Source organism: Acinonyx jubatus, chromosome A1, assembly GCF_027475565.1.
Source record: "Acinonyx jubatus isolate Ajub_Pintada_27869175 chromosome A1, VMU_Ajub_asm_v1.0, whole genome shotgun sequence".
NCBI lineage: Eukaryota > Metazoa > Chordata > Mammalia > Carnivora > Felidae > Acinonyx > Acinonyx jubatus.
Genome location: NC_069380.1, coordinates 158,759,543 through 158,772,588, shown reverse-complemented (window position 1 = coordinate 158,772,588; position 13,046 = coordinate 158,759,543). Strand labels below are relative to the sequence as shown.

Here is a 13,046-nt window from a genome sequence, read left to right as displayed (position 1 = left end):
AACAGATGAGCATAATAACATTAAATCAGAAGAGAATCCAATGGCTATAAAACTAAAAGGTATTAAGAGTAAACTAATCCAACTTAACCAAAAAGAGTAAATATAGAAAACATCATAGAGGTCATATAGCACATGGTGAAAATGCTGGACATCTGCTTATTTGAAGTCTCAGAAAAGGACACAGATGATATAAAGAAATGTTTATAGTAAGATAATGGCCAACATTGTCCAGAAATTAAGAGACTTAAAAACACAGATTTAGTAAGTACTAGAAAAACTCACAGGGTTAGTAAAAATAATACCACGATGGGACACATAATTGTGAAATCAATGAACACCAAATACAAACAGAAAGTCATAAATTCAAGAGGTATAAAAATAATTATTTTAAGCAGTTTCATTAAGACTTACAGGCTGACTTTTTCACAGAAACAGGTTTAAGTAGCAACAATGGAATAATCTATGAAAATGGAGAAACAAAATATTATTCATAGGCATATGATTGTAAATGCTGAAAAAAAACAGATAAACTATTAAAATTAATAAGTGAATTCAACAAAGGTATTTGCAAAGGTGCAAAGGTATTTGCACAAAAACTGACATTTTATCTAAATTCTAGCAACAGAAATGAGAAAATTAGTGTTAGAAAATAGTGTCATTGAATAATTCCACTTTCCAGTTTCACAGGTAAGGAGCTTGGAAGTCACCACACCATCCTAATAAGTAACAAACTGAACATACTGAAAAATCAATGATATTCTAGTATCCGAGAGAGAGGTGATGACACAGAGCAAACCAGTGTCCCCAAGTCAAAGGTAGACTGAAGAGACAGAGAGAGGAACCAACTGACAAACAGGCAGAAACCAGTGCCTATTTGTAAAAATAGGGTAAAAATTTTTGACTTATAATTGTCAGACTGCAGAAGGCTTACTGTAGACAAGTCTGAGATCTAAAATCTTCAGCCTGGGGCCTCACAATTTTTTGAGATTTATCTCCAGATGCTTGACCAATTTCCTTCAATAAATATCTCAGAAAAATCTGTGCTTCCAGCAGGGAAGAGGAATAATATTGAAACATGCCATAGCACTCTGTTCTTATCAAGGCCTACTCTCAGGAGAAACTAGTTACCTAGAACCTACCTTGCTATGGTATTATCAGGGCCTACCAAACTGAGAAAAGGGAAATACCTCTAGTCAGCTCTAGCCTTCTATGTGGAAGAAGAGAAATTCCAACTCCAGCCCACTCTAGACATCTTCTCCCACTAAAGGGGCAGATAAAACAGAAACACTCGTGGAGTTCAGTCTATAGGCACAGATTCACTAAAAATCTGAGATCTAATCACAGAACTACAGAATGCTTTCCTTGTTCCAATACTGAACCACCACATCACTAAAGGCCTATTTATAGTGGTTTCTTTTATCTAGTACATCATGTCTGGCTATCAAGAAAAAAATTACAAAACATACTAAATGGCAAAAATCACATGTCACAGAACCAGAGCAAGCATCAGAACTAGGCATGGCAGAGATGTTGAAATTACCAGGCTAGAAATTTAAAACAACTATAATTAACATGCTAAAGGATCTAATGGATAAAATAGATAGCATGCAAAAATGCAAAAATCTTAAGAAAGAATTAAAAAAGAAATTCTAGAGATCAAAAACACTGTAACAGAAATAAAGAGTGCTTTGGTGTCCTTATTAATAGACTGAACATGACTGAGGAAAGACTTTCTTTCTTTCTTTCTTTCTTTCTTTCTTTCTTTCTTTCTTTCTTTCAGAGAGAGCACAGAAGCAGAGGGGCAAAGGGAAAGGGAGAGAGAGAATCTTAGGAGTCTTTAGGTCCAGCTCAGAGTCTGACATAGGGCTTGATCTCACAACCTTGAGGTCATGACCTGAGCTGAAAGCAAGAGTGGACACTTAACCTACTAAGCCATCTAGGTGCCTGGAGGAAAAAATTTTGAGCTTGAGGATACAGTATCTCAACAGAAGCCTCCAAAACTGAAAAGCAAAGAGAACAAAAGTCAACGGGGCGGGGTGGGGTGGTGGGGTGGCTAGGTACAGAATATCCAAGGATTGTGGGAAACTACAAAAGATATGTGTAACAGGAATACCAGAAGGAGAGGAAATAAAGTAAAAGAAGAAATATTTGAAACAATGAGAATTTCCCCAAACTAATGTCAGATACCAAATCACAGACACCGGACACACAAACATCAAGCAAGATAAATGCATGTATACACACACACACACACACATATATTCATATATACATATATATATTCATATCTACATATACATATATATATATTCATATCTACATATACATATACATATATATATATATATATATTCGTATCTTTTTCTAACTACAGAAAATCAAAGATACAAAAAAAAGTCTTCTGAAAGAAACCAGGGGGGAAAAACAGCTTACCTGTAGAGGAACAAAGATAAGAATTGCATTCGACTTCTCAGAAACTGTGCAAAACAAAACAGAGTAAGCTAAACATTTAAAAGTGTTAAGAGGAAAAAAAATACAGAAATCTGTACCCTGCAAAATTTTACTTCAAGAGTGAAAGAGAAATAAAGACTTTCTCAGACAAACAAATCTGAGAGATATTTATGCCTTAGAAGAAATGTTAAAAGAAGTTCTTCAGAGAGAAGGAAAATAATATAGTTCAGAAACACATCTACATTAAAAAGGAAGAGCATCAAAAAAGAAACTTTCATCCCTAAATGTACTATTCTGTGGTCCAGGATCCTGCAGAAAAAAATCACTGGTGTGCTTCAGCCCTTTCACGTGGATATCTTAGCTGCACCACTGTCTGTCACTCCTGCCTGACATTGCAGAACAAATACATTGAAAGGAAACAAGAGCAGAAATCCTGGTCATAGTATTAAAAGATGATTTTTTGTGGGACAGTAAGCAAAGAGGTCCTCCTACAAGCAGGAGAAGCCAATATTAGACTGAATGCTAAAATTTGCCACAGGAAGGAATACTGAATATGTGCTCTTTTGAGTAAAAATTGACTATTTCCAAAAAAAAAAAAAAAACCAAATAAATAATGTCATTTCAAGCATTGAGAACATCAAACCTTACAAATAGTTTAATGAAATATAGCTTTCAGTCATAGGTATATAGGGCATCGTATTATACAGATGTCTTCAATGGAAATATTCTGATTGAAACTATCCAATGTAGGATTTCCTTTTTAATTTACATAGTCCATTAACATACCTTTTACTCTTCTTAAATTTTTTTTCCAGTTTTGAGAAATAATTGACATATATCATTGTATAAGTCAAGGTAAATAGCATGATGGTTTGATTTAACTATATTATGACATGGTTAACATTACACATTTAGCTTATATCCATCATCTCACACAGATACAATAAAACGAAAGAAAAAAATTCTCCTTGTGATAAGAACTCTTAGTATCTTATCTCTTAACAACTTTCCTATATATCATATAGCCATGTTAACTATAGTTGTCAGGTTGTACATTATATCCCTAATATTTATTTATCTCATAACTGGAAGTTCATACTTTTAAATGTTCTCTTAACATTTATACTTTATCTTGACTCGGTTTTTTGAGTTTTTGCCATAGTGATAAATTAAGTGTATTTTGAGACATTATTAACTGAATTAATTTTGACTTCCATTTTCATGAAAGCTGAGTTCCATTGCTTCTGTGTTCCTAGAATTGCCATCTTTATTAGTTCAAATAATTATATTTATTTCAGAGTTGTCTGTGTAATTTAGAGAACTTTAAAATCCCTATTTATTTTTTTAGAAAAGGAGAGAAGGGGAAGGTCAGAGGGAGAGGGAGAGACTCTCAAGCAGGCTTCACAGCCAGCTCAGAGCCCCACTTGGGGCTCAATCTCATGACTGTGAGATCATGACCAGAGCTGAAATCAAGAGTTCAATGTTCAACTGATTGAGCAACCCAGGTGCCCTGAAAATCCCTATTCTATCTCTGAAATTTAATATTTAGTTTTATATTTGTGTTGACCTTACGAGTGTGTTGGAAGTGAAGGCAATGATTGTAGAGAAATTTACTAGTAGAAAATTTCTAGATAGTTAGTTTTAATATATTTCCCTGTTGCCTGAGTTCAAACAGTAAGTATGCTTTGTTTAATTTCTGAGCAAGATTCAGCTGGAATTGCTACCCATCTTAAGAAGATAAGTGAATAAATGTAAGCATTATCATATCATTAATAGCTAGGTGTAAGACATTTTCTATTTCCCCCCTGGCCATCTAATGTAACCTCAATGAAGTTTTGCAATGTCCCTTGAAACAGCTATTCAATCACCAGAATTTTTGAAGACAGGGTTCATTAGAGCATCTCACATGATCACTAGACAGAGTGGGAGATTAACAATAAGGAACTTGTTTTATGTTGAAAGGAGAAGTTGGGGCACCTGGGTGGGTCAGTCAGTTAAGTGTCTGACTCTTGATTTTGGCTCAGGTCATGATCTCACAAACCATGAGATCAAGCCCTGTGTTAGTCTCTGTGCTGACAGTGCAGAGCCTGCTTGGGATTCTCTCTCTCTTCCTCTTTCTCTGCCCCTCCTTCCCTCAAAATAAATAAATAAACTTTAAAAAAAAAGACAAAGTTATTTCAAGTTTAGTCATACTATTGAAGTTACCTAAGTAAGAGATATCAGTAGACAGCCAGCTAGAATAATAGGAGATAAAAAGAAGTACATGAATTTGAAAGGTGACAGGAAGGCAGAATCATTAGGATTTGTATGAGACTGGGAAATGGGAATAGTCAAAATATTGCCAGAGATGTGGATTAAACAATTGGTATTGACATATAATTTGGGGAATAATTGAGAAGTTCAGTTTTAAGCATGCTTAATTTGAGATGCCTGTAGGACTCTCAAGGGAATATTATAGTTCTTAGCTATAGTAAGAGAAAGGGGGTCATCAACTTATAACCATTTAATTTATGAGAAAAAAGAAAATCAATGATGAGTTGTTCAGAGATGCTGCTGAGAGCTTCCAATAATGTATACCTCTAAAAATGGCCAACAATCATAGTTTGTGAAATGGGAGGAATGTATTTTCTGAGAAGTCTTTTTCTCTTTAATTTCATTTAAAAACAATATGCAATTACTATTTGGTGAGCAGTGTCTAAAGTTGCAAATCTGGGGAGGTGGGTGGGGGTTGGGTGGCTCAGTCAGTTAACAGCATCCAACTTCAGCTCAGGTTATGATTTCACAGTTCATGAGTTAGAGCCCCTTGTTTGACTCTGTGCTGACAGCTCAGAGCCTGCAGCCTGCTTTGGATTCTGTGTCTCCTTCTCCCTCTGTCCCTCCCATGTTTGCACTCTGTCTCTCTTTCTCTCTGTCTCAAAAATAAACAAACATTAAAATTTTTTTAAGTTGCAAAACGAACAAAATATAAACCTTGTCCTACAAAAAATGTATAATCTAATGAAGAATATATATTCAAAAGTTAGGATAGATTTGTAATTATATTTATTTTTTCTCCCCACATACAAAAAATATATTTTTATCAAAAAACTAGGTTGGTCACCCAAATACTATTTTTCTATTATATATATGATATATAATAATATATCATATAAAATAATTATGTAATATATAGTTATATATTATATAATTACATATGAACATTTTATATATGTACATATATTTTTTATAAAGTTCCGCAAATAAGTAACTACGGGAAACAGATATAGAGCACCAAGAACCTACAAAGACTCACAAATAGTACTTTAAGTAAAAACCAACCAGTAAAAAATCGCCAGTTTTAAACATCCTAAATTTCTAATAAATAACACTATAATAAATGCAGTGCTTTATCTTTAAAAAGTTCTTATACGTTGTTTGGTGGAATTATATGTAGTAAGCACTGTGGCTATTTGAAGTGGAAAGAGATAAGTTGGAAAGAAGAATATTATGTTAACCTTATAGGTGAATAACTATAGTTCATTGTCCTGTTTTTCTTTTTTTTATGTATTGGCTTAAAATAGAAACTCAACATTTGTTGTTTGGCCAATTACCTCATAAAGAAATTGCTCATATGGTGCCAAGTGAGAACAGATGCTACAAAATGGCATCCTCCTATACTCGGTTTTATAGTTGTCAATTTCAATCTACGGCAAAAGCTTTTCAATTCCATTTAAAGGATATGATAACGGTGATGTGTGAATCTTTCGTTGTTATTAATTAATTTATTTTTGTAGCCGTGTCTCACATAAAACTGTGATTTCTTCGGGCTTGATTCCCTCTTCATTTTTTTCGAAGTGTTTTATTATTTAAATTTTCTCATTACTTAAGTCTTTCCCTTTTGTTCACTATTTGTATTCTCATAACCAACACTCTCATTCATGTATGAGAGGCTACATTAAACACTTTTGTCAGAAAAGTAAACAATTTTGAGATAACAGCATAGTGTACACCAATTAAGCAACATACGTAGAAAATTGGAGTTAAGAGAAAGACTGTTCACAAAGCTTGATGATTTTTTATTTCTTTAGCTGCTTTTCTTTGGTAGGTCCATGCCAAATCATCATTTGAGATATCAGAAATGAGTAGACACATTTTCATGTTTTGATTTTTGTATTCTATTTGTCTACTGAATATGAAAAATATGTGCACTATAGACACATAGTATAATAAAAAAGACAAAATTATCTAATAGGATTAAAGTTAGCAAAATGCTTGGATCTTATATTTCCTATCTGAGGAGAGTGACTAATATTTACATTACTTGATTTTGAAAGAAGTCTTGTTATAATTCTTATTAAAAAAAGAATGTATTCAGGATGTGTCCAATATTAACTGCTAAATTAGAGAGACAGGGAGACTGACCCATATTACATAGCATTTTAATAACGATCATAGAGTATCTTGCAATAAAAAGAAACCATGCCATAAACATTATCTTTCCATCTATTCTTGTTTTCTGATTATAAAACTAAACAATATTTTTCTGGGCATGAGGAAATGTCTTTGGGTCTCCACACAAGTGTTCTGGTAATGACAAACTCATCTCATAGAAGGCACGAATCTAAATACTATATTTAGATTTGATAAAGGTCTCATTTTTAATTTTCAAGAAATAATATTTGTGGTAAAAAAAATTAAAAAAAAAGAATTAGGGGTGCCTGGGTGACTCAGTCAGTTAAATGTCTGACTCTTGATCTCTGCTCAGGTCATGATCTCACAGTACCTGAAATCGAGCCCCGCACTGGGCTCTGTGCTGACAGCACAGAGCCTGCTTGGGATTCTCTCTCTTCCTCTTTCTCTGCCCCTCCCCTGCTCGCTCTCTCTCTCTCTCTCTCTCTCAAAATAAATAAATAAACCTAAAAAAATAAATAATTACATATAATAATTTTACCATCAGTTTTTCTCTTTTTTTCCCTCCCAATAAATTTTGTTCAATATGCACGTGTTTACAAATAGGTCTATTCCTTCACCAGTTCCGTAATGTATTGTCTTTGCTTCTAAAACAGCTGCCCTGGATTTACTTCAACTAGTCAATGTGAATATGAGGCAGGTCTAATTGCCATACTTATTTTTCAAAAGGTAAGACTTAAAAAGTAGTAGCACACTGGGGACAAAAATAAGGATGTTACTCTGAAAATTGAGCCTTTTCATGCTTTGAAGGAAGTAGTCACAGAAAAGATATCCTACACTGAGATAAATTTGTAAGAACTGAAGTAGAGATGTTCTGGTAATTTTTTTTGTAATCAGTGGAAAGGAAAATGTGTTCAAATTCATCATTTCTGTTAACTAGTCACAGCATTATTCTCAACCCAGTTTCTGTGTCCCTATAAGACCCAAAAGCTAATTTACGATTACAGATTCACAGATGTTGTTTTATTCATGCTCTAGGCAAGTCTTACTGGTCATACCATATATTTTATTCCTGAATTGCTAATAGAAAAAGTGGAACTATTTCATATTAAAAGAAACACAAAAATAAATTTATTAAAATATTTTATTCTTAAAGCAACCTAAAATATCTATGAATATATTTTCCTTCATTTTATTAAATTTACGTATAAATGCAATACTGCTAAGTTAATGCTGAAGATATAAGTGAGCCACTGAGGGTAAAAAAATACAGAAAAGCTTAATCCAAAAGCAAACAGTTTATTGCTGGGTCAAAAAAAAAAATCTAAAAGGAGTATTTTTTTGGACCATAGAGCCCAATGAGAATGCCAAGCCTTAAGCTCCATACTGCTATCGTGAAATAATTATTCAAAAGATAGAATACCAAACTTAAAAGCTGGTGACCTAAGATGATTGCAAGACATTTTCATTTCTTACTTCAAATCCTGTTCACTCTGTTTCTCCTGTGTCCTTAAATATAAAACAAAGATGTTCTCCTAATTAAACATATTTAAGCCTTTTTTTTTTTAAATCACTGATCCTTTTGAGAATACTGGAAAAAATATACATATACACACATCTACAAAATTTTGCATACAACTTCAGGGTCTCATATGCACCCCACTAAAAGTCATCTGGATGCTATAAGGTATACCATAGTTTAAAACTCCTGGCCTAAAACAGTTTATTTTTTAATCTTACAGGTTTTTCTAAACCGTCTACTACCATCATCAAGTCTTCTTAGAATGATAAGCACCCAATAGGTGTTCATCAAATATTAGTGGTTAATAATGATAAACACTTGTTTCCTCTCCTTATACAAGTAATAATTTTAAATAAACTGTCATGTGAATTTTGTCATAAATGTTCAGTTCTCATCTCCTAATCCCCATGATAGCAAAAGCAAGGAAATTTTAAGTTTAGTCAACCTTCAGTAACTAGGAATTAACAGGATCAAGGCAGCCTAAAGAAGTTTGTGAGAAAACCAAGATATCCCAATCCTATAGAACTTACTTCTGTAGACTCAAAAAAATCACAAGTCCAATAAGCTTGGCTAATAGCAAGCAAAAATCATATGTAGTTTTATTGGGATAAATGCAGTGATGCCCTTCTGGGGGTGGTGGCAATTACCAACTCTCATCATTATTCATTTCTCCTCTCTTTCCTGGACACCCAGAAGACAAAAGTCTCCAGCCTGCTTACAATTAGGCAATGTGGCTAGTTCCTGCTGGTGAATTATAAACAAAACTCACAACTGTCACTTCTTGGCTGAGACATTTAAAAATACCTGATCTACTCTCTATCTTACTCAGACTATGACAGTGACCTTGAAAGCTTCATGTTTATACTGAAAAACCTTAAAATTCGCTTGGAAGGGAGCTTCTCTGGAGAAATAAACTTAGGCCACCAATATTTCAGGACTAAGAATGGCTTAGCCTAATTTGAGGAACATCCCAGGCTAGATGACATTTGATTTTTTAAGTTAAAATGTAATAGGTAATAGAGTACCGTGTCATCTGAAAATAGTGAATGTTTTACTCCTTCCTTGTCAATTTATGGTACTGGCATAAAAATAGACGTATAGATCAATGGAACAGAAAACCCAGAAATGAACTCACAACAATATGGTCAATTAATCTTCAGCAAAGCAGGAAAGAATATCCAATGGGAAAAAGACAGTCTTTTCAACAAGTGGTGTTAGAAAGCTGGACAGCAACATGCAGAAAAATGAAACTAAACCACTCTCCTACACCATACCCAAAAACATATTCAAAATGGATTAAAGACCTAAATGTGAGACATAAAACCATAAAAATCCTAGAGGAGAACATAGAAGCAACTTCTTTGACATCAACTGTAGCAATTTCTTTCTAGCTATGTCTCCTGAGGCAGGGGAAACAAAAGTAAAAATAAACTATTAGGATTTCACTTCTTCACAGTGAAGGAAACAAATCAACAAAACTAAAAGGCAACCTATGGAATGGAAGAAGATATTTGCAAATGACTTATCAGATAAAGAGAGAGTATTCAAAATGTATAAAGAACTTATCAAACTCAACACCCAAAAACCAAACAAGCTAGTTTAGAAATGGGCAGAAGATATGTTTTCTGAATAAACATTTCCAAAGAAGACATCCAGATGGCTAACAGACACATGAAAAGATGTTCAACATCACGCATCATCAGTGAAACACAAATCAAAACTACAATGAGAAATCACCTCACACCTATCAGAATGGCTCAAACCAACAACATAAAAAACAATAGGTACTGGTGAGGATGTGGAGAAAGGGGAATGCTCTTGCACTATTGGTGAAAATGCAAACTGGTGCAATCCCTGTGGAAAACAGTATGAAGTTTCCTTAAAAGGTTAAAAATAGAACTACCCTACCATCCAGCAATTGCACTACCAGGTATTTACCCAAGGAACACAAAAATACTAATTCAAAGGGATACGTGCACCCCAGTGTTTACTGCAGCACTATTTATAATAGCAAAATTATGGAAACAGCCCGTGTCCATCAACTGATGAAAAGATAAAGAAATGGATATACACAATGTAATATTACTCAGCCATGAGCTAGAATAAAATCTTGTTATTTGCAACCACATGGACAGAGCTAGATAGTTTTATGCTAAGTGAAATAAGTCATTCAAAGAAAGACAAATACCTATGATTTCACTCATATGTGGACTTAAAAAAAATGAGAAAAAGGAAGAAAAAAGAGTGAGGGGCAAACCAAGGAACAGACTCATAACTACAGAGAGAAGCTGACGGTTACCAGAGGGGAGGTGGGTGGGGGGATGGATGAAATAGGTGATGAGAGTTAAGGAGTGCACTAGCGATGAGCACTGAGTGTTGTATGGAAGTGTTGAATCACTGAATTATACACCTGAAAGTATTAACAAACATCTTATGGAACAAAACAGCACTACTGCTGGCAATTGTTCCTTAGAATTAATAATTACATTGTAAATATCCACTATTTTCAGCAGTAGAAAACATTACTAATGGCATATGCCAGGAAATTTATGCTCCAAATTGTAGGGTGTATAAATTTCTCCAGAATCCTTCCTAAAATCAGTGACTTAGTTGTCACAGGTGACTTGAGTCCACAGTAACTTTTAAATCAATGCTCAGCATACTTTCTATGATATTAAGAAATATGCACATGCAGCAGGAAGAAAGCTTAACATTCTTTGTAAGCAGTATAATAAAGGTGGTAATTGCTAATAGAATACTTGCAATGACCTAATGTCGAGCCCATAAACACCTACACATTGTCTCAATTGCTCTTAGATGAATCTTGGAAGGTGGCAGACCATTTTTTAGTGCAAACTGGCATTCAATTATGGTCTTCATTTAATTAACTATAGTATTCAAGGTCAATTTGTTCTCTATATACAAGATATTACATCTTCCTTATCCAAAGGAGACAAAGTAGTGTCCCTGCCTTTCTGTCACCAGAGACTGAAATCAGGTTAGCATCTTGTGTAATGATCCCTACAGATAAGAGTACATTGTTCAGCTGAATGGGAATATGGAACAATAGCCTAATCACAGAGCAATAGACTTTGAAAGCTAGAATATCATTTGAGAGGTATTAATTCATCTACACAGTAGTATACTGTGGAAAGAAATAGCAATTCTTCTACACTTGATAGGGAAGCAAAGACACTAAGAAATCAGTGGACACAGATGATGACAAAACAAAGGAGAGCAAGACCTCACAAATGTTCTGTTGTTTTAATCACTCTACTTTTTACTTAAATAAAAGAAGCCTTTCTTGGTTTATATATAAGGCAAGCTCACAAAAATATCAAATGCTATACAGGCACATAAACCAATACAAAATTTTGCAACCTTGTAGCATGGGCACATGCACGCACACACACATTTAACTACCATTGATGAACACCTATGAAGTTTCTCCCTTTTCTTCAAAATTACTTCTAACAGCAGCTGCTGATATCTCTTCATTTCTTGCCTCCCTCTCCTGTTTCTCAAAAATTTCTTTTCTCTTTACTATACTGCTGGTCTCTCCTCACATCTTTATCCCACTGCTATCTACCATCATAAGTCATAAGTCTTTCCCTTCCAGGTGTTTTCCATTTTCCCAGGAATATATATTTTTTACACCTCACCCCTGGGCATCTCAAATTCCTTATCTCCGCTTACTGCACCATTAACTCAATAAAGTTTAGTTACAGAGACAATTTTCCTTACAAGGTAAGGAAAGGACTGTGTGGAGTTGGCTGGGAAAGGGGCAAAATAAACATGTAAAAACTGATACTTAATAAAGATTTTGTTGTCACATCCTTTTATATGCATACATATATAGCTCTGTTATTTCACCAAAATTATGGTAATACCTGAGTCAATAGATTTTACTTCAGCCACTAATTTCACTTCTTTTTTCACTTTAGAACTCTTGCTGTCTCAAAATATTTAGTCAAATCCATTCAGCCAGAAGTTTTCTATTTCAAACATCTCCAAATCCAGAGATGCCAATCCCAGAGATCTTAAAATGTGTAAATCAATTAAGGTAACACTTGCCTAACTTACCTGATGGATAGAGGACTTGGGTAGGGATAAAATCCATCCATAGAAAAGGCCAACTTATTAAAGTGAGACTTCACCTCTTTTACATTCAGTCATTTATAAAATAGAGTTAAAAATAACTTGCATCACTCTCAAAAAGTTGCAACTAAATGTTAGAATATATATTAAATCACTTGAGAATTGCAAAATTCCAATCCAATGAAAGGTATTTATGTTGCCTTTTATCACCCAGCCAGATGGTGTTAAATAGGGTTTCTTGGACACCTGTTTTTTTCATTGCTTTTCAGGTGTCCTCTTATGTATATTTGTGGTATGGACTCAGGCATTCTATATGATTATTTAAAGCAATGAGCAAAGAATTAAGAGAACAGATTCTAGAATTAGACCATCTAAGCTCAAATTCTGGGTTCTGCCACTTACTACCCATAAGACTTTGGAGATGTCATTTAACCTCCTTATGCCTCTGAATCTTCATGTGTGAAATGAAGATAAAACTAGCACCTAACTTAAGGTGTTGCTGTGATAAAGTGTTAAAATGGATAGTATAATCCCCAGTAGCACATGAAAAGTGTTATATAAATTACAACACAAAAATCAAAAGCCT

The 13,046-nt window shown here is 34.1% G+C and overlaps 1 long non-coding RNA gene across 4 annotated transcripts in view; it reads right to left on the bottom strand.

Annotated features, from left to right (window-relative positions):
- The window catches only part of LOC113603364 (uncharacterized), a 187,992-nt gene extending 175,267 nt beyond the window's left edge, over nt 1–12,725 (bottom strand). For all 4 annotated transcript variants that reach the window (XR_008299838.1, XR_008299836.1, XR_008299834.1 and 1 more), the window contains exon 1: nt 12,446–12,725. This is a non-coding gene — a long non-coding RNA (uncharacterized LOC113603364). The remainder of the gene's footprint in view (nt 1–12,445) is intronic.
- Nucleotides 12,726–13,046: the final 321 nt, after the last annotated feature.